This window comes from Oryctolagus cuniculus, chromosome 4 (genome assembly GCF_051225735.1).
Source record: "Oryctolagus cuniculus isolate XC-2025 breed Fujian yellow rabbit chromosome 4, ASM5122573v1, whole genome shotgun sequence".
In the NCBI taxonomy this organism is placed as follows: domain Eukaryota; kingdom Metazoa; phylum Chordata; class Mammalia; order Lagomorpha; family Leporidae; genus Oryctolagus; species Oryctolagus cuniculus.
The window spans coordinates 16,448,042-16,470,123 of NC_142870.1; the positions used below are offsets into that span (position 1 = coordinate 16,448,042).

A 22,082-nucleotide genomic window follows, 5' to 3' on the forward strand; every position below is an offset into this window, starting at 1 on the left:
CGGACACTATGGGAAACGGTGACTTGATCAGCATAGCCCTGACTGTTAATGAACAACTTAATACATTATCCCTCTTAGTAGTTTTTTTTTGTCTGTTCTACTTAATATGATTGGTTTAATTCTGTAATTAATACACAGTTATTCTTAAGTGTTAAAAATTAACTGAAATAAGCCGGCGCCGTGGCTCAATAGGCTAATCCTCCACCTTGCGGCGCCGGCACACCGGGTTCTAGTCCCGGTTGGGGCGCCGGATTCTGTCCCGGTTGCCCCTCTTCCAGGCCAGCTCTCTGCTATGGCCAGGGAGTGCAGTGGAGGATGGCCCAGGTGCTTGGGCCCTGCACCCCATGGGAGACCAGGAAAAGCACCTGGATCCTGGCTCCTGCCATCGGATCAGCGCGGTGCGCCGGCTGCAGCAGCGGCCATTGGAGGGTGAACCAACGGCAAAGGAAGACCTTTCTCTCTGTCTCTCTCTCTCACTGTCCACTCTGCCTGTCAAAAAAAAAAAAAAATTAACTGAAATGTGATCCCTGTTAAACATAAGAGTGGGAATAAGAGAGGGAAGAGATGTATAATTTGGGACATGCTCAAGCTGACTTGCCCCAAATGGTAGAGTTAAAAACATACCAGGGGATTCCAATTCAATCCCATCAAGGTGGCATGTACCAATGCCATCTCACTATTCCAAGTGATCAATTTCAGTTCACAATTGATCATAATGAAAGGACTAAGAGTCAAAGGGAGCACATAAACAAGTCTAGTACCTGCTAACACTAACCGATGGAATAAATAAAGGGGAGAGTGATCCAACATGGGAAGTGAGATACTCAGCAGACTCATAGAATGGCAGATGTCCTAAATAGCACTCTGGCCTCAGAATCAGCCCTAAAGGCATTCGGATCTGGCTGAAAAGCCCATGAGAGTATTTCAGGCATGGAAAGCCAAGACACTCTGGCAAAAGATCTCTGTGAGTGAGATCCCAGTGGAAAGAACAGGTCTTCAAAGAAGGAGGTACCTTTCTCTGAAGGGAGGAGAGAACCTCCACTTTGACTATGACCTTGTCTAAACAAGATAAGAGTCGGAGAACTCAGAGGGCTTCCATAGCCTTGGAAACTCATGACCGGAGCATAGGGAGACTACTGATGCCATAGACAGGAGTGTCAATTGGTAAAGTCAACAACAGGAGTCACTGTGCACTTACTCCTCATGTAGGATCTCTGTCCTTAATGTGCTGTGTATTGAGATTTAATGCTATAACGAGTACTCAAACAATATATTTCACTTTGTTTTTTTATGGGGGTGCAAACTGTTGAAATCTTTACCTAATGTATACTAAACTGATCCTCTGTAAAAAAAAAAAAAAAAAATTGTCAACTCCCAACTTGACTCTCACTGGGATTAAACATGACAATAGGTCTGATCTGATTTCATCATCATTTAAAAAAAATCATCTATTATTTTTCACTTTTTGTTTTTGTGTGAGCAAACTGTTGAAATCCTTAATGTATACTAAGCTGATCTTCTGTATATTAAGATAATCGAAAATGAATCTTGATGTGAATGGAAGGGGAGAGGGAGTGGGAAAGGGGAGGGTAGTGGGTGGGAGGGACGGTATGTGGGGGAAGCCATTGTAATCCATAAATCGTACTTTGGAAATTAAAAAAAAAAAAAAAAAGACAAAAAAAAGAAGCAGCTCCTGGCTCCTGGCTTGGGATATGCCCACCTCTGGACGTTGCAGCTATTTGGGGAGTGAACAAGCAGACGGAAGAGCTCTCTCTCTGTCTCTCCTCTCTCTCTCTATAACTCTGCCTTTCAAATAAATAGATAAATCTGTTTTTTAAAAAAAGACTTAAGAAGATGGCACTACTCCACAAGTTCTACATATTATATTCTAATTCTGACAAAATCTTTGCTTCATTTTTTTCCAGAAATTGAAAAGCTGATCCTAAAATTTATATATAAACTCCTGGGAACCAAAATACACAAAACAACCTCATAAAATATGAACCAAGTTGTAGAATTTAGACCTCCCAATTTCAGGACTTACAACAGAGTTACAGTAATTAATATAATGTGGTACTGGCATAGGATAGACACATAGACCAATTAAACAGAATTGAATTCAGAAACAGTTACATTTATGATCAATTAACTCAGCAAGGATGCAGGAAAATTTAATGGTGAAATAATCATCTTTTCAACAAATGGTACCAGAACAACTGGATCTCTATATGTAGAATAAATTTGAACTCTATCTCACACCATATACAAAAATAAACTCAAAACTGTTTATACGCCTAAATTTGTGGGAAAAAACTCTTAGAAGGAAATCTAAGAATCTTCATGACATTGGTTTAGGCTATGGTTTCTTAGGTATGACACCAAAAACATGAGCAACAAAAGAAAAGGCAGAAAAATTAGATTCCATAGAAATTAAAAACTCTTGTGTTCCTAGAGACACAACCAATAAATGAAAAGATAACCCACAGAATGGAAGAACCTAGTTGCAAACCATACAGTTGATAAGGAACTTAAGTGCAGAATATATGAAAAGTTCTTACAACTCAACAATATAAAGGCAACCCATTAATAATAGCATAAATAATTTGATAAATATTTCTTCAAAGATACCCAAATGGCCTAAAGGACATGAAAAAATGCTCATCAGTAGTCATTATATAAATGCAAATAAAAATTAAAATTTGATATCTCTTTATGCTTTATACTAGACTGCTATAATCAAAAAGACTAGTAGTAAATTTCGGGGTGACTATGAAGTTGGAATCTTCACACATTGCTGATGGGAATGTAAAATAATGTAGCTACTTTACAAGACAGTTTGGTAGTTTCCCCAAAATTAAAATTTACAGATAAAGATGATTCATCAATTCCTGGGTATACGTGCCATTCCTGTTGCTACCTAAGAGAATTAAAAAAAAATCCGCATAAAAATGTGTAGAGAAATATTCATAATAACATTATTCATAATAACTAAAAAGTAGAAACAACTCAGATGTCCACCAACTGTTGAAAACATAAAATCTTCTCGACTCACACAATAGAATATTACTTATCTGTAAAAGGGAATGAAGTACTGATATATGCTATAACATAGATGAACCTTAAAAGCATTTGCTGCCTGTTTCTAAAAGTTCAACACAGAATTAACGGGATAACTTAGTACTCAAACAGTACTTTACACTTTGTGTGTCTGTGTGGGTGCAAACTGTTGAAATCTTTACTTAGTATATACTAAGTTGATCTTCTGTATATAAAGATAATTAAAAATGAATCTTGATGTGAATGGGATGGGAGACGGAGTGAGAGATGGGATGGTTGTGGGTGGGAGGGTGGTTATAGGGGGCTGGGGAAAGCCGTTATAATCCAAAATTTGTACTTTGGAAATTTATATTTATTAAATAAAAGTTTAAAAAGAAGCAAAAAAAATTTTAAAAAAGTTCAACACAGACCCACCTCAGACAAATGTCCCCATCTTTTCTTCCACACCAGTCTTCATTTTTCAGAAAGTATGACTCTCTTTTAAAAAAGTTATTTTATTTATTTAAATGACAGGGTTACAGAGAGGGAGAGGGAGAGAGAGAGATTGTCCATCTGCCGGTTCACTACTCAAATGACCTCAGGCCAGGTCTGGGCCAGACCGAAACCAAGAACCAGGAGCTTCCTCCAGGTCTCCGACATGGGTGCAAGGACCCACACCCTTGGGCCATCTTCCACTGCTTTTCCAGGCAAATTATTAGGGAGCTGGATCAGAAGTGGAGCAGCTGGGACTCGAACCTTTGTATATGGGATGCAGGCATTGTAGGCAGCGGCTTCACTCACTGCGCCACAATGCCAGACCCTGGTTTTTTTTTGACAGGTAGACAGTGAAAGAGAGAGAGAGATACAGAGAGAAAGGTCTTCCTTCTGTTGGTACACCCCCCAAATGGCCACCACAGCCGGCGTATTGCAGCCAGCACACTGCGCCGATCCGAAGCCAAGAGCCAGGTGCTTCCTCCTGGTCTCCCATGCAGGTGCAGGCCTCCAACTGCACTCCCAGGCCACAGCAGAGAGCTGGACTGGAAGAGGAGCAACCGGGACAGAATCCAGCGCCCCAACCGGGACTAGAACCTGGAGTGCCGGCGCCACAGGCGGAGGTTTAGCCAACTGAGCCACGGCGTCGGCCGATCTGGAAAGTGTTTTAAAATACCTTTCACTCTGTTCCTCACCAAGACCACTCCTTACCCTGGTCTCATGTTTTCTCCTGCCTTTCCCCTATTTTCCCATCCCTAGTGACAGAGATGACCCAGTCAAGCACCCAAATTTCCTTCTTTCTTGTCAACTGGAGTCACGTTCTCCCCCAGCCCAGGACTATCTCAGCAGCAAGTACCAACATCACCAGGAGAAGCCCCTTTCCCTTTGTCCAGCCAGTTGGCTAGAAGTATGTCTCCTCCCAGCTGTTAGAACCTCTGAGAAGCATGGGCATAGAGTATGCTTTAGTGGGCTAGTCTAGCAGTCCAGTGGGCTAGTCTAGCAGTCCTCCTAACCACAGAGGATCCATATATGTAAGAAATGGAAATAACAGCCCATCTTCCAAGCAACCAGCCTATACACCCAATCATTTTTCTGTTGTTCTGTCAAAGATACTTTTGTATCTGGCCTTCTTTTTATTGTTGTTTTAACTGGAATGATGCAGCATCCCTATAGAAAACCCATGGCGGCTGGCGGCTGTGGCATAGTGGGTAAATCTGCCACCTGCAGTGCCAGCATCCCATATGGGCGCCAGTTAGAGTCCCGGCTGCTCCACTTCCAATCAAGCTCTTTGCTATGGCCTGGGATAGTAGTAGAAGATGGCCCAAGTCCTTGGGCCCCTGCACCTGCATGGGAAGACACAAAAGAAGCTGCTGGCTCCTGCTTTCGGATCGGCACAGCTCCAGCCATTGCAGCCATCTAGGGAGTGAACCAGCACATGGAAGATTCTCTCTCTCTCTCTCTCTCTTTCTGCCTCTCCTTCTCTCTGTGTGTAACTCTGACTTTCAAATAAATAAATAAATAAATAAATCTTTAAAAAAAAGGAAAAGAAAAAGAAAACCCTTGATTATGTGTTCTAACAACTTATTCCTGTTATCCAGGACCTGGATGGAAAGAGCCAGCACAGCACTACAGGAAGATGGAACAGGGCCTTTCCTGAGGGTGTAGCAATAACCATGACTCATACTACTTCCTTGTTCTAACCCTTTTCATTAGTAGGGTGGAGAAAACTCACAGCAGGCCCAGGGAAAGCTGTCTAATTAGGGGGTGCCCTTGTTTTCTGTTTTCCTTTTGCCACAGTGCAAAGCAGGGAAAGAGAACTGAAGAGCAGAATAGTGAGAGCTGAGAACCATAACTCGGGGATGTTAGGGCTTGGAGAACAATACTCCCATCGTGGCACTATGGTGTGCTGAGTGCTTTGAACTAAAAGACAATGGAGGCCTCAGAATCAAAGTCTTGGACCTCCTCCTACTGTCCGGTCTCTCACCTCTTATTTGTCCCTAATTCCTCTTCCCCAAGGTGGGTCATAGAAACTAGAACCCCCTTTCCTCAAAGCAAGCCATCAACCCTAAAAATATTATTCAAGCTTCCCTGTCTTTCTGTGCAAAGTTGGTCATAAAGAAATTCTCTGACTTACTTTATCCAGTAGTAAATAATAAGACCCTCATTCCCATACACAAGAAGAAGGAACACCACATAGAGTGTCCATGAAGAGTTCAATAGACATGTTTTGTTGAATTTTCTCCCTCTGTCTATACGTTAGGACATAAAGTTTTTGCCAATCACATTTCTACACAGCTATCCCTTTTGCAATGAATCTAGGCACAAAAATAGACAGCTTTCTCTAGATCTTTGAGCCTTCGTTCTGAAGACTCCTTTGTCACATAAAACTTTGATCAAGGAGCCAGCACTGTGGCACAGCAGTCTAAGCCTCCCCTTATAGCCTTAACATCCCATATGGATGCTGGTTCGGATCCCAGCTGCTCCTCTTCCAATCTAGCTCTCTGCTATGGCCTGGGAAAGCAGTAGAAGATGTTCTAAGTCCTTGGGTCCCTGCAGCTGTGTGGGAGACCTGGAAGAAGCTCCTGGCTCCTGGCTTCAGATCAGCTTAGCTCTGGATGTGGTCACCATTTGGGGAGTGAACCAGTAGATGGGAGACCTTTCTTTCTGTCTCTCCCTCTCTTTGTAACTCTACATTTCACATAAATAAAGAAAATCTTTAAAAGAAAAGCATTGATCAAATTAATTTATTATGCATTTCTCCTACTAACCAGCCTTTTACTGTAGGAGTGTTGGTCATGACGGTTATGAATGGCGAGGAAATGTATCACACCTTTCTACCCCTACAGGGACAAAAAAGACTCCTCTATAACACAAATGAACACACACCAAAATTGATTCCTTAGTGTATGTAAAAGAGGAAGTCCAACTCAGCAAATTTCTTTCTATGTAATCAAGTCCTAAAGACTTTTTGCGCAGACGTTAAAGAGAACAGAGACCAAGAAGATAAAAGGAGACAGATGGAGAGAGAGTAGTGCAGAGGGTAATGTGAGTGTAAACCAGTTCTCTAATGTGGGTCTTCTCCATATAATCTCAGTTCCCTAAATGATGTCAGTTTTGTAATTTCACAGCAGAACACTTCAGATGTTTTCTCTCAGAATGAATAGAAGTCAACAGTTCCAGACTCTAAATCTGCTAAAGCAAGATACTCAAGTACTCTTCAAATTCTCCCCACTCACAAAAGGAGGGATAATTGAGGTCTCCATAACTGGTGAGTTTTCCAAAGCCTTGCACAGAGATTAACATCAGCAATTCTATAATGCAATCCATAACTTAAAACTGAGGGGAAAGAAGTCAAGCTGTTGAGGAAACCAGCCAAAAAAGATGGCTGTGTAATTCACTGAACCATGTTGCTTTTGAAATACTGTGATTCAGATCATTCCATGAAACTTGCTTACTTAAAATATCTTGTTCTTTATCAAAAATAGGGTGCTGAGAATACTGACGACATGAATTGTTATTTTATAAAATGGGCATAATTATACCCACTATGTACTTATAAAATTAAATGTAAGGGGCTGGCACTGTGGCATAGTAGGCTAAGTCTCTGCCTGAAGCATCAGCATCTCACATGGGCACTGCTTTGTGTCCTGGCTGCTCCTCTTCCAATCCAGCTCTCTGCTATGGCCTGGAAGCAGTGGAAGATGGCCCAAGTGCTTGGGCCCCTATATCCAGTGGGAGACCTGGAGGAAGCTCTTGGCTCCTGGCTTCAGATCCGCTCAGATTCAGCTGTTGAGGCCATTTGAGGAGTGAACGGGCAGATGGAAGACCTTTCTCTATGTCTCTCCCTCTCACTGTCTGTGGCTGTACCTTTCAAATAAATAAATAAAATCTTTTTAAAAAAAATTTAAGGGGCCAGGGTCCAGTGCTGTGGCAAAGCAGGTAAAGCTGCTGCCTGTAGTGCCAGTATCCCATATAGGTGCTGGTTCATGTCCAGGCTGCTCCACTTCCAATCCAGCTCTCTGCTATGGCCTGGGAAGCAGTAGAAGATGGCTCAAGTCCTTGGGTCCCTGCACCCACATGGGAGTCCCTAAAGAAGCTCCTGGCTTCAGATAGGCACAGCTCTGGCTGTTGTGGCCATCTGGGAAGTGAACCAGTGGATGGAAGACCTCTCTCTCTCTCTCTCTCTGCCTCTCCTTCTCTCTCTATGTAACTCTGACTTTCAAGTAAATATATAAATCTTTAAAAAAAAAAAAGTTAAGGGGCCAGAGTTGTGTTGCAGCTGATAAAGCTGCCACCTGTGACACTGGCATCCCATATGGGTGCCAATTAGAGTCCCAGCTGCTCTACTTCTGACCCAGCTCCCTGCTAATGGCCTGGAAAAAGCAGTGGAAGATGGCCCAATGTTTCTGTGGGAGACCCAGGAAAAGCTCCTGGCTCTTGGTTTCTGCCTGTCCCCACCCCAGCTGTTGCGGCCATCTGGGGAGTGAATCAGCAGATGAAAGATCTCTCTCTCTCTCTCTCTTTTTCTGTCTCCCCCTTTCTCTCTGTAACTCTTTCAAATAAATAAATAAACCTTTTCAAAAATGAAATTTAAAAAATTGTAGGAAAAACACCCATGACAACGTCTGGCATATGATAAGCAGTCAATAACATCAAGGGAAGTGACCAGTGAAGGCCAGCATCACTGGTGATGAAAGAATTCACCAGAACAGTCAGAGTGAGCAGTGGTAGATTCAGTGAACACAATGCAAGGGAGCAGCATGGCGGGCAGGACAGCTGGACGCTGACTGCTGCTGCCATATGCCACACGGGAGCCATCGGCAGGACAGATGCAGCACACCCGACAGCAGGCACACTTGAATCTGCAATACCTTCTCAGGGTGATTTTCTCTTCCTGTGATCCAACAGCTTTTCCCAGGTAGGTAGGTGATTGGAATTTCCAGACTGAGCTGGGGAGCCTGTATCACTTTTAGCTCTGGAACTTGGCCAGTGCCCTTGAGTCAACCCTGCACAAATAAGGTTTGGGTTCCATTGTTTTTATTATTGTTGTTTTATTATTTTTGTTATTGTGGATGTGGATCTGTGAATTATAAGGAGATTGCTGGTGGTTGGATAATTGATCCAAATCATTCAGGAAACTTTTGCTGTATTTCATGGACCATGTATATACAGTAAAATAATATATCAGTTTTTGTCAAATTGTAATTTGTTAATACTCAAAAGCAACTCCAGTGTTTATGCTATTATGCAAAGTAAATTTAACTCCCAAATTCCTGAAAGTGAATACCTTGGACCTGTAGGATACGAGAATGTGCTACCTCAAAATATGACCATGAGAGACCTAAACATGCCAGCCCAGAACACACCTCCTCAGCATAAGGATTATTTTGAGAAACTGTGGATACAAAGGAAGCTCTAAAAACAGTAAAGTGGTCTCCTTTTGTCAGGGAAATTTATACCTTTAGAGAACATCTCTCCATCTATGCCAGGAAGAGGAACATGGATGTCTTAGTCTGTTTTTTCATTACTATAATAAAATACCAGAGGCAAGCTATACATGCAGAAAAAGGGCTTATTTAACTCACAGTTTTGGAAACTGAAAGTCCACAGCCAGGCAGTCCCATTGGTGCAACCTCTAGTATGGGCCTCACAGTGAATGGCTTCGTGGCTGGAACAACTGGGCAGAGGAGGGACCTATTCAGGTGTCAGATACACTCCCCTCTCATGAGAACCAACTCAGAGGTCCTGTAAGAACTACCTTAATCCCTTCTGAGGACACCCCTCCCTATGACATGAGAGGTCCACTAACCCTCACCTCCCAACATTACCACAATGAGGACGAGTTTCCAAACAGGAACCGTGAGGGAGACAAATTCAAACCAAAGCAATGACTGAGTCACCAGAAACTGTTCAATGGAGAAGACACCAGCTGAGCCACATGTGGCCTTCTCCTCATCTTCTTTCTTTGTTTCAGCAGAAGATGGTATTGAATCCTGAATTCAAATCTACTTCTTTGATATCTGCTCATTTCCAAGTATTCATAGAATCTACATGTTATCACACTTCTGTTTGTTTTTCTGTTGTTAACCTGTCTTCTGTTAACCTGTCATCTGTCCTAGTCAAGAACTATGAAGGGTAGCAGAATTTTTTTTCCTTTGCAGACCCCAACAAATAATGCTGTTCACTTATTTCTGGATATTGATTTAGTTACCAAGATGTCAGATTCATTAAAACACTCTCTAAAGATACATTTCATAAGAAAAAAAATGTGAAAAAAAAAAGAAAAAATGTGAAAGATTTTCAAATTTGCTAAATATCCTGTCTAGTTCATCCATCTGGTTTATATATGCTTTTGTTGGCCACTAACAGCCATTTCATAAAAGTTAATCTGAAGAAAATTAACTACAATGCAAAAAAATTCCTGTACATAAAATGTAAATTTGGTTTGTCTAGATATCAAGTAGTTTTGCATTTATTTGGAAATTCATTTACCATACCTTCTCTGACTATAAAGCATGGTTCTTTTGAATTAGTTATAATATCTATTGGTCTCCACATTAATTGCTAAGTTAAATTAAACCATGGACACATGTTCATTTTATGTTGCATGAAGCTTGTCATTTTATCATCTCTTGAAATATAGCCTTTGAGCAGTACAAACATCAAACTTCCATGACTCACTGAGAAACACATCTGGAATTCAAACACGTAACTCTTTGCAAACTTTCTCTCCACGGCCAGAGTTATTACACCCTTCCTCCTGTGGCTTCCAGGCAGCCACTGTCAGAGAATCTTTCAGAAAAGGTCACTGTCTAAGCTTGCCGAGTAAGGAGCACAGTCTGGAAGTTTTGAATAGATATTTTTCTGTACAAGAGACATCTGCAAAGCTTAAGGCAACACACATCAGGATTCATCAAAAGGAGGGGAGGTCTGTCTGGAGCATTGCTTGAAGAGAGGATTTTGAAGCCAGATTTGGTTTCAAAGAGGACGGTACCATCAGCTCACTCCACAAGAGTGTATTCAAGACAAACTATTTGCTGTTTTAATTTAAATGTGGTAAATTCTTTAAAGAGAGCAAGACATTGAAAACTTCTGTTTTCATATTTTACCTTTATAGTTGTATTTTTAAAATAATTACTTATTTTTAATCATTTTAATAGTTTATTCAGCAGTTTTCCTCTAGGGAATATGTTGTTAAAATTTTGGGCCTTTTTTTTACTGACTTTAATCTTATATAATTAAAGAATTGCATATTTTATAGCCTATAATATCATTCTAGTTATATAAATAACATTTTACGTAATTGAAATAATTATGTGGGAGGAATTTAGTTAACCCAACTATGTAACCATTCATGTAAGTTACAGAATTATTAAAAATCTAAAACATATTTCTATGTGAATATGTGGCACTTCTGACAAAATATGGCACCAAAGTATAATCACTAAATAGCTGAAGATTATAAATCATAATTATTTAATGCATATGACTAAGGATGTTAGTGGGTGTTTAATAGAAAAAAGGAGAAAGTTATAAGAATTTATAGGTGTGACTAATGTGGAACACTTAATAAAAGATTACAGAAATCTAATGAGAGCTTCTCAGGATCAAATACAGTATGTGTTTTTAAAACGATGTTTCTTTTACCTATGAGTATTTTTCATACAACATCTGTTATCAACCAAACTAGAAGGTCAGGTAATTTGTCAGTCACTGCTAAAGCGTCATCATCCTCAGTATCCACTAGACAGAATTAGTTGTTCTTTCCTTCCTGCTCCCACAGTGCACCTGCCATAAATGCTCAATAATTGTTATTTCTCTGTGAGTACCTATCTACAGGTGTGGTATAATGGAAGAGGGTCTTCAGAAAGTTCATAGAGATTACATATTATAAAAAAAGTATTCATGGATGCCAAAAACAACTTTTATGCGTCCAAAGAACTTAGTTTACCACCCCATTTTCCACAAACTTTTTGAAATATCCTCATAAATATTGGCATCAAAATGGATTTGAATCCCAAAATAACTGATTGTTAGTTGACAAATCATAAATAAGCAAATAAACATTGTGAGACTCAGCAAGAAGTACATTAAATTGATAGTATTATATTACACACATATATATGCAATAGTATTACAGTACTATTGTGAAGATTAGGGAAATAACATATGTTGCTACCCAGTATTCAGTAAGTACTCCATAAAGGTTAGGTTACTTTAAAAAGTTCATGAAAATGGAATAAAAGATATTTATTTCAGGGGTTGGCTCTGTGACTCAGTGGATTAACGTGGCAGTCTGAAATGCTGGCACCCCAAGTAGCTCAGTTCAAGACCCAGCTACTCCACTTCTGATCCAGCTCTCTGCCTGGGAAAGCAGCAGAAATGACCCAAGTCTGTGGGCCCCTGCAACCACCTGGGAGACCCAGATAAAGCTCCTGGCTCCTGGCTCCCAGCTTCAGCCTGGCCCACCCATCTGGGGAGTGAACCAGCAGATGGAAGATTTCTCTCTCTCCCTCTCTCCCTCTTTCCCTTTCTCCCTCTCTCTCATTATAACTTTGCCTTTCAACTAAATAAATAAATCTTTCTTTAAAAAGATGTTTATTTTAGTGTAAGCATTTAATATAATAATTTTCACCTTTTTCTTCTATCATTTATAAACTATTTGCATGAGTTCCATTATATATTTACTATAATGCTGAACAGATGTGGTAACAGGAAATGAGGAAAGATGAAAATTGCAAATTCCATAGAAGTGAATATTTCCCACATCATCACATCTTGTTTTGATAAGTCATCATTAGTTTTTTGCTTTCCTCAGTTTTGCTAGAGACGCTGTTTTGACACCAGTGCTTGAAAAAAATGCAAACATTGAGCAATGTATGACCCTTGCAAAATGCTCCTTGGTATTTCTTCACTATTTATAGAGAGATGAATGTCCAAGCCTAATGAACTAGATAAGGGTACAACATCTGTCCAGGCAGAAAGATCTAGTTCTGCCTGTTCCCAAAATATGGCAACACAGAGAGGGCAGGGGCACCCAGAAAACAGAGGCTTGGCCCACATAGGGTCACCAGAATTCGTTAACTGCCTAGCTGGGCTCTCATTACCTTTTTACACACTGGCCAAACCAGGCTTGAGCCAATCTCTGGTCCTGCCCCTATTCTACTTTTTCACCTGAGCTTTTCTTTACCAGAACTATATTTTCTCACATTTTTCTTGCAGTATTGGCAACTTAGTTCCTATTTTTCCCAAAATCTTTCTCCAATACCCCCAGCCCATTTCTGAAACAAACAAAAGAAAGATCTCTTAAAGTCCACGTATTCTTTGAAGATTGATAAGATATAGGAGTTCCAAACAGATTTGAATATTAATAAGCAATAAATAATAGTTAGAATTAATGTGGCCCAAACATCTCATGAGGCATATAGGTATTCTTGATTGATTGCCTGAAATTCGAATTTAATTTGGCACCCTGTATTTTATTCACCAAATCTGGCGATCCCACTGTCTCGTTTTGTGCTATAGTATTGTATCAAATCACTTGTCTTTTAGTACATCATTGTCCACAGGTGTTCTTTGTCCTTTGAGGCCAAGAGCAGTGTCCAATTCCTTTAGTGTCATTACCATGTTCGCCTTATCATTCCCTATGCTCCCCCACCAAATACCCAGCTCACATCACAAATGTGGCTGAGATTCTTGCTGCTGCAGAATCTGGGAGGCAGTGGTAATGGTGCGGGTACATGGGTTCCTGTTACCTCCAAGTGGGGGACCTGCATTGGGTTCCTGGGTCCCAGCTTTTGCCTCACTCAGCCCTACTTGTTGTAGGCAGGGAGCTGTCTGTGTCAGTCCCTGTGTGTGTTTGCCCGTCTGTCTCTCTGGTTCTCACATAAATGGATAGATTTTAAGAGAGAGAGAGAGAGAGAATTTTATTCAGAGGGCAGGAACAGGGTCCTCATTCATTCTTTCATTCCTTCTTACAGTTAGCTAAACTCCTGCCAGGTGCCAAGCATTGACATAGGTTCGGAAACACAGCTTTAAACAAGATGCAGCTGTCATCACCAAGAACCGCCCTGCCCCCTCCAGCTCATTCCAGAAAACAGAGATACCAGAAAGTCCCTATGATTTCTGCAATAAGTTCTAAAATACGGTGAGAGGAGAACAGAGGGAAAAGTACCATAACCAATCTTTAGGGGTCAAAGGACTGCATTAGGAAAAAGTAGCAATTGGGTCAAGAACTAATAATTAATAGGAGTTAACCAGGTGATGGCATAAAGATTTCCCACCCAGAGCAGTGTGAATAGCCACTCAAAGGAAGGGAGAATATGTATTAATGCTTAATTAATAGAATCTTCCTTTTATTTCAACTTGTTCTGACCCAAGGATGCCACCATCTCGGAAGCCTCATGTTCATTCTTAACAGTTTTCTCTCAATAAATTCGGTGATGCAAACTCCTATTTCTCACCACATTCACCATCTCTGAGCACCAGGTTGTTTATTTTTCTTCTTGGTGGAGTCTAGGCATCTTCATCAGAGTGTCGAGCCGAGTGCGACCTCACCTTCCTCCCTTCAGTCTCATGCTCCCTATCCCATCCAAGGTTTGTTTTTGGTTTTGTTTACCTCCATCAACTCTCTCCCCTTCTGTTGCCCACTGAGGCTGACACCTATGACCATAGCTGCTCTCTGATCTACTTTTGAATGATTTCACTCACCTCTCTGAAATTTTTTCATAAGCAAATCATAGCCCATGCAGTGCCACGATGGTATCTGTAGGGTTCCAAGTCCAAAAGGACAATCTCAAGACAAAGTGAATCACATCTCTGCTGGGAGGGGTGAAAAGTAAAGGAAGAAGCTCTAAGGTAAAACCCATTTAATAAAGCTTCTTCTTAACCAATGTGCTTCATAGGCGCCACCTGTTCTAGGTCGTCTTTGCAGCCTTAACTTGTGCATAGCAGGAAGCAAGCACCCAGGACCAGTCTTTTAGTGCAGAGGTTAAGACACAGCTTGGAGTGCACACATCCTATATTGGGTGGGGTACCTAGGTTCAAATTTTGACTCTGTTTCTGATTTCCAGCTCCCTATTAATGCACACCATGGGAAGCAGGAGTGATGGCTCAAGTAGTTGAGTCCCTGCTACCCATGTGGGAGACTCAGATTGAATTCCAGTCCCCTGGCTGCAGCCTGACCCAGCCCCAGGTGTTGTGGGTTTTGGGGGAAGATCTCTCTCCCTCTCTCTCTCTCTCCCTCTCTCCCTCCCTCCCTCCCTCCCTCCCTCCCTCTCTTCTCTCTGTGTGTGTAATGCTGGCTTTCAAATAAATAAATAATTTAAAAAAAAAAAGAATATACCTCCTTCATTTGATAGTAATCAATCCCGAGGACTATAAGGCTGCCTAAGACACCAAGCAGAAGATAGGGAGAGGTCAGTGAACTCTGATACTCAGAAATAAAAAGGAAAAAAATGTATTAAAGATATTAAAGATAATTAATACTATCTCATCTGACCCTCTCCTGCCCCGTGGTATTGTTCAAAGAAAAGTTCTTGGAAGAAATGGAAGAATCAGACACTTGGTAAGAAGGGGCTGAAACAAGAGTTTTGTGGAAATTTGAAGGACATCAAAGGCTACATGCAGAATGCTGAGCAGGTTCAGCATCACAGGTGTGCTAGCTGTGGACTTGCACAGACCCCAGTGCTCCAGGGTGCCCAGAACTGCGTTCAATGTTCTGTCATCATTTTGAGATTCTTCATAATTCCTGAAACAAAGGGATCCAAATCTTCCTGATGTACTGGGTTCTGCAAAGTATGTTGGCCAGAATGTAAGGAAAGCTTTCTTAAGCTCAGTAACCAACTGCAAGTTAAATTAAAAATTGAATCTCTTTTCAACTTTCCACTTAACTATTAATATGATAACCCAATGAGAGCAAATGAAATTGATGTCACATATTCTCATGATCAACCCATGGATACAGAAAACAACAAACAAGAAATGACTGAGCAACAGTGGTATTTATTTTTACCCTGGATACATAGTAAAAAGGAAGGGATCTAGTTGTGGTTAATACCTTTCTTGAACTATGACCTAGTAAGACAGAAGAAGACACTGCTATCCAATCTGATAGAGAGCCTGAACTACTGAAATTTTTCTTTAAGGTAGAGCAAGAGAGAGATAAAGAGTGGTGCTGTGGTGCCGGTTCAAGTCCCGACTGCTCCACTTCCAATCCAACTCTCTGCTATGGCCTGGGAAAACAGTAGAAGATGTTCCAAGTCCTTGGGCCCCTGCACCCATGTGGGAGACCCGGAGGAATCTCCTGGATCCTGGCTTCGGATGGGCACAGCTCCAGCCATTGTGGCCAAATGGGGAGTGAACCAGCAGATGGAAGACCTCTCTCTCTCTCTCTCTGCCTCTCCTTCTCTCTGTGTGTAACTCTGACTTTCAAATAAATAAATCCTTATTTAAAAAGAGAGAGAAAGAGATGGCGGTTGGGGGAGACAGAGAGAGAGAGAGAGATCTTCTATCTGGTTCACTCCCCAAATAATAAGGCCTGGGCATGTCAAAGCCAGGAACCATAAATTCCATCTGGGCTTCCCACATGGGTGGCAAGGGTCCAAGTACCTGGGGGCATCATCTATTGCTTTCTCAGGCACATTAGCAGGGAGCTAGATGAGAAGCAAAGTAGCTGGGACTTGAACCAGTACTCTGATATGTGATGCTAGCATCCCAGGTAGTGGCTTAACCCACTGTGTCACAATGTTGGCCGCTGACATACTCTTAATGAGCTCATGAAATAAAAGACTATCAACATCACCACTCACTCACAATTACCCCAAAAGGCTTGAGCTCCCCTCTTGTTCCAGGCAGCAGGACTACACTAGTCAGAGCTCTTCTGGAAAACAATACTAATAGGAGAGAGAGGGAGTGAGGCAAGGTGGGGGCAGAGTAAGTATAAGGATTGGCTCCTGAGGTTATGGAGGCCGACAAGTCCCGAGTCAGCAGTCAGCAAGCTGGTGACCTAGCAGAGCCTGTGTGTTGCTCCAACCCATACACCAGCAGGTTCCATATCCAGGAGGAGCTGATGTTCCACTTTGAGTCTAAGGGCAAGAAGGAAGCCATGTCCCAGCTCAAAGGAGTCAGACAAGAAGTCCCTCTTCGTGGAAGGAAGGGCAGCCTTTCACCCTATTGAGATCTTCAGTTGATTGAATAAGGCTCTCCCATGTAAGGATAGAAAACCTGCTTTACTCAGTCTCCTGATGCCATGCTTAATCTCATCCAAAACTGTCCTCATAGAAACAGAATACTGTTTGACCAAATACCTATGTACCCTAGTTAGGCTCCCCAAATACTTATGGCCTCCTAAGGTTGTCCCACAAAGCTGGTCACCTAAGATGACCCTGGGAGCAGCATGTGGCCCTTCCAGGACAGCCAGCTCCCTCCTTTGTTCCTCCTCTTTGCTCGTCTGCCACTGGCCTCCAGGAACACAGATGCTGCCATCTTGAACAAGGAGAGACATTTGAAGCCATGAATGCTTCATGTAGCACAGCCTGCCTTTCAGCCCAGGACTACGTATCCCCATTCTCTTATGAGAGAGAAGAAACTTCCTTTTTGTTGAAGCCACTGTTTTCCTATCCCTCATAGCTAATTCTTATCCTAACTTGTGAACCTCTTTTATTCTCACTGCATATAACAGGTTATAATTACAGATTAGATGACAAATTTGATATAAATAACTATGAATAGGCAGAGAGATGTGGGGAGCAAACCGGACTAGACTGAGTTACTGGAATTGAGACTTATTCTATGCATCTGCTCTCCCACAATATGGCGCTGGGAGAGAAGTAAACAGCTTCCGCACAGCTGCCTCCAGTTCAACCAATAAACTGTAGGACTTGCTCCTGATTGGAGAGCAGCGTACTCGGCGTGTGGGCAGCCGAGTTGGGATTGGCGGAGGAGGACTATAAAGGAGGAGAGAGACGGCATGCACCAGGGAACATCTAAGGGGAACATCTAGCTGAAGGAACACCTGTGCAGCCCCCGAGAAAGCCGGCCGGCGGTGTGCCGCTCCCCTGCGGAAGTGGGGAATGTGGCCAGGGGGAACTGCCCTTCCACGGAGGTGGAAGGGACAGTAGCCAACCCGGGAAGAACCAGCAGCAAACCCGGGGAGGGCCGAGCAGACGAAAGAACAGCGCAGGGTTCTGTGTTGCTCCTCCACGAAGAGGGGGAGCGACATAATGGTGCCGTGACTCGGATATGAAGCCTAGGCAGGGTTTAGTGTCGTTCCTCCATGAAGAGGGGGAGCAACAGAGAGAAAAACATATTACCTGGGTCCCACCAACTCTACAGTGAAGGTAACCGTACAGCATAGTCATACTTGCTTTTACTACATTACTACTTCTGTTTAAAAAAAAAAAAACGGCAGAAGCAGGGAAGGCTGATTATTTTTATCTTCATTTTTTCCCTCTGAATAATCTTGGATTGCCCCTGTTTGTATGATTATTTCATTTTAAATGAGCCTTTATATTATGCTAGACAAAAACATTCTGTATCAACTGGACAATCTAATATCTCATTAAATAGAATTCTCAGGGCCAGTGCAATGGTGCAGTAGTTTAATCCTCCGCCTGAGGCACCGGCATCCCATACAGGTGTTGGTTCCAGGCCCTGCTGCTCCACTTCTGATCCAGCTCTCTGCTATGGCCTGGGAAAATCGGTTGAAGATGGTCCAAGTCCATGGGCCCAGATCCAGCTGTTGCGGCCATTTGGGGAGTGAACAGGCGGATGGAAGACCTTTCTCTATGTCTCTCCCTCTCACTGTCTAAAACTCTACCTGGCAAATAAATAAATGAAATCTTTTAAAAAAATTCTCTGTTTGTAAATATTTTTGGGGAGCTTTAAAACATCTTTCTGAATGTAAATTTGACCTGAAATGAGATTATGTGATAAAGACAAAATTAAGCTTTTCACACAATAAACGATGAAATGATTTAGTTAAATTTAGACTGTATTTCAACTGAAATCTATGATCACTGTGGGATAAAGGGGACAAAGGGGGTACTGAGTCTGTCATTTGTTTATGGTGATTTTTTTAAAAATCTAATTATTTATTTGAAAATCAGTTACAGAGAGAAAGGGAGAGACAGAAAGAGACAGAGAGATCTTCCATCCACTGGTTCACTCACCAGATGGCCACAATGACTGAGGCTGATCAGGCTGAAGCCAAGAGCCAGGACCTTCTTCTGGGTCTTGCACATGGGTGGAAGGGACCCCAGCACTTGCATCATCTTCCACTGCTTTTCCCAGGCCATTAGCAGGGATCTGAATCAGAAATGGAACCGAGAGGATGGGGACCGGCACCCATTTGGGATGCTGGTGTCCTAGACAGCTACCTGCTACCCCACAACACCAGCCTCTATTGTGATGCTTTCAAATAAAGGAAGGAAACATGATTATTGGTGTCATCATGTATGTTAGCATTAAATACCACATAAAACACTAAAGCTATGAGAACTTTTCACTTAGCATTTTAGCTAAGTGTTGGGGTTTCTTTGTAAAGAAGAAGAAGAAAGAAAAAGAATAGAAAATTGCCATTTCAAAAACTGTTATTGAAAAAACATGGTTTCACAAATGCTATATCATATTCTACATCAAGAGCACTTTCTCCTCTCTACATAGGTGTTGGTGGAGCATCAGGTTTGGAAGGGTGCAGAGCTGCATGGATAGACCTGCAGAGCTTTTTCCATACTGTGCCCTTGATCAGGGTTACCTATATTTATAAAAGTACAGGATTCCCACTTAAAATTTGATTTCAGATGAACAACAAAGGTTTCAAATATAAGTATATCTCCACAATGTTTAGAACTACCTACACTTAAAAAAAAGTCATTATTTATCTGACTCCTGAAATTCACCTTTAACTGGGTGTCCCGTATTTCCTCTAGCAACTTACCTGTGTCCCAGTCCTAGGAAGGAGCAATTGCTGGTCTCCCTAGTTCAGATTTCAGACATTTCATGGGCTTTACTTCTCAGGGGAAAATTATTCTCCCGGTCATCCTGCTTTCTGCTCTAGCATCTGAAGCCCATCGTCTTAGCTTGTTGGTGGTTTGCACTGGAGACTCTCTGTGTACCCCCCTGGGTTCACTCTCCACCCTTTTCCACATTGCTTTTTGCCTTCAGAGTCAGGCTGTATGGGCTACAGCAACTGGGCTCACCTGCCCTCAACAACTTCTTGTTGGCCTTGGCCAATGAGAGGCACCAGGAGAAGAAGGAAGGGCAGGAAGAAAGAGATACTAAAGGCTCTATCCTCCTGCTTTTACCCTACCATGCCCTGGCACAGCTCTCTCTAGGTCCTGATACTACTCCCTCTTTTGCTTACCCTTGAAAGCCTAGGGGAGATTTTCCTAAGATGACCAGCACCAACAGCATGACCAGTCTTCCCAACTTCCGTTAAATCTGGCCCCCAACTTTGCAAGTAGTCCCTTCATTAAGTTCCTTTTCATCTACCTGTTTGGTATGTGTTCCTCTTCCCTACCAGGAGCCTGACTAATATAGGATATCTTAGTCCATTTTTTGGTTGCTAATAACAACACAGACTGAGTAAGTTATAAGGAAAAAAGATTTATTTGGCTCACTGTTTTGGCCCAAGATCAAGGGACTGTACATGGTGATTGCAGAGTCCCAAGGAAGCATAGGGAATCATAAGGTGAGAGACAGGAGAATGCCTGTGTATGGGTGTGCTGGCCTCTCCGTCATCTTATATAACTACCAGGATTCAATCATGGGGGCTGCACCTGATGACTTTCTTAACCCTAATCACCTCCCAAAGACCCCCACCTTCAAACACTATAGGCAGATTCAATTACTACTCACTTAATACTTCATAGTGGTGATTACAGTCAAATACAAGTTTCGGAAGGGACAAACCATATTCAATCCCTAGCACGGTGGAGATTTAGGGTGAGTGGATATTCTCTGCCTGAGCCTTAACACTACATCTCAAATCCACATTTGATTTTGTCAGAAAGTCCTACTTTTGGAGGGTTTAGCATCTGGGTAACAAAAAGTCCTTCCCTACCCCCATTTCTGGATTAGCAGCTGAAGATCAACAAATGCTCTTCAGTGGGCTCAATATATACCTCTGTTATTATGACCACTACTGTTATTATTAGCATTCTAAATATCTATCTTTATATTGAAATGGTTGTATTCAAATGCCATCAAGGCATATCTCTCTCTCTACTTTATCAGAAAGAAGGGAATGCCAAAGCATGATCTGCAGGCAGCCCTCTGGGACTTAATGGTAAGTCTTGCATCTCTCTTGCCTGAAACCAGAGATCTGAACAGTGTGTTTATGCTGTCTTCAGAATCATAAATCTCTAGATTTGGTTAGCAAACTAGATGTTCTCAGAATACTTAGTGTTAGACAACAACTTAAATGAAAACAAAAACAAAAACAAAAGAACAAGACAACCCCAACTCATCCATGACTGATTTCTTGCTCTTTTTTTTTTTTACCATCTGTTTTTTTAAATCATCAAATCACCATAGTATCTATGGCATTTTGGAGATTGCAGGGTTTGTGAGTCATATCCTTATTTACAGGAATGGGGGTGAGGGGTGGGAAATCAGCCTGTTCAGCATTCACTCCGTTTATGAGAAGTGAGCAAGCTCTTAAGACGTAGCGGGGAAGCTGTTTCACACATTGCTTTACCTCGACCCATAATCTCTTTATCACTCCCTTCTCAGGACTCTGACCCAACCGAACAGCCACTGCCCAGGCATGTTCAGTGTCAGATAAAACAGAGTGGAGCAGTTTCAAGTGCAAGTTCCTCCTCTTTTGGCTGTGGAAAAACTTAGTTCCTCCTTTACTCACACTGAGTCAGTCTTTCTGCTGAGAACACTGCTCCTAAACTCGTTGATCCAAAAATAACCAATCAAATTCTCTAAAAGTCTAGCTCCTTAGGGAGAAATGATGTTTTCCAACTTGTGTGACTCAGGCCATCACTTTATGGCCATTATCACAGCCTCAATGATCCATGCTCATAAAAGCCAACCCTGTGACAGCTGCTTGCAAAAAGGGTGAGTGCACAGGGACCAAGTACATTTTCAAAGTCCCGGGAAGCAAAACCAAAGGGCTAGGATTGTAATACAATCACTGGAAACTCTTAAGTATAATACATGTTTCCTCCAGGGAGCAGTTGTTGCAACAATGAGAAATAAAAGATTATATTCCCGGTTGGTTAAAACATAGACAATTAGAACTGGAAAGATACGTTGACGATCTAAAGGTTAATGCTATCTGCCTCAAGTGTTATTAATCTCTGTCTTTGTACATTCCCCTTTCTAAGTTCACATTTGATGTGACTGCATCTCCTGCTCTGATTACTATAATTCTTTAAAAATAATAAAACAGGTAAAAAAAAATACTGTTTGAAGATTCTTATTGTTTGAGAATCTTTTGTTACCAGTTCTGAGCTGGAAAACTTTGTAACATGAGACAAGCATTATAAAATGGGTGGATTGTAGAAATGTTCATGGAAGGCAAGACGTAGAGTGGCATTAAATGA

At 41.8% G+C, this 22,082-nt stretch overlaps 1 long non-coding RNA gene across 3 annotated transcripts in view; it reads right to left on the reverse strand.

Annotated features, from left to right (window-relative positions):
• Positions 1 to 14,561, reverse strand: part of LOC149126920 (uncharacterized) — a 99,337-nt gene extending 84,776 nt beyond the window's left edge. Inside the window, exons 1-3 of one of the 3 annotated variants that reach the window (XR_016232290.1) lie at positions 14,239 to 14,554; positions 9,114 to 9,205; positions 1,726 to 2,917 (exon numbers count right to left, since the gene is read on the reverse strand). This is a non-coding gene — a long non-coding RNA (uncharacterized LOC149126920). Of the gene's footprint in view, positions 1 to 1,725; positions 2,918 to 8,241; positions 8,535 to 9,113; positions 9,206 to 14,238 lie in introns of those variants that run through there. The other 2 variants (XR_016232292.1, XR_016232291.1) reach the window with 2 other exon arrangements.
• Positions 14,562 to 22,082: the final 7,521 nt, after the last annotated feature.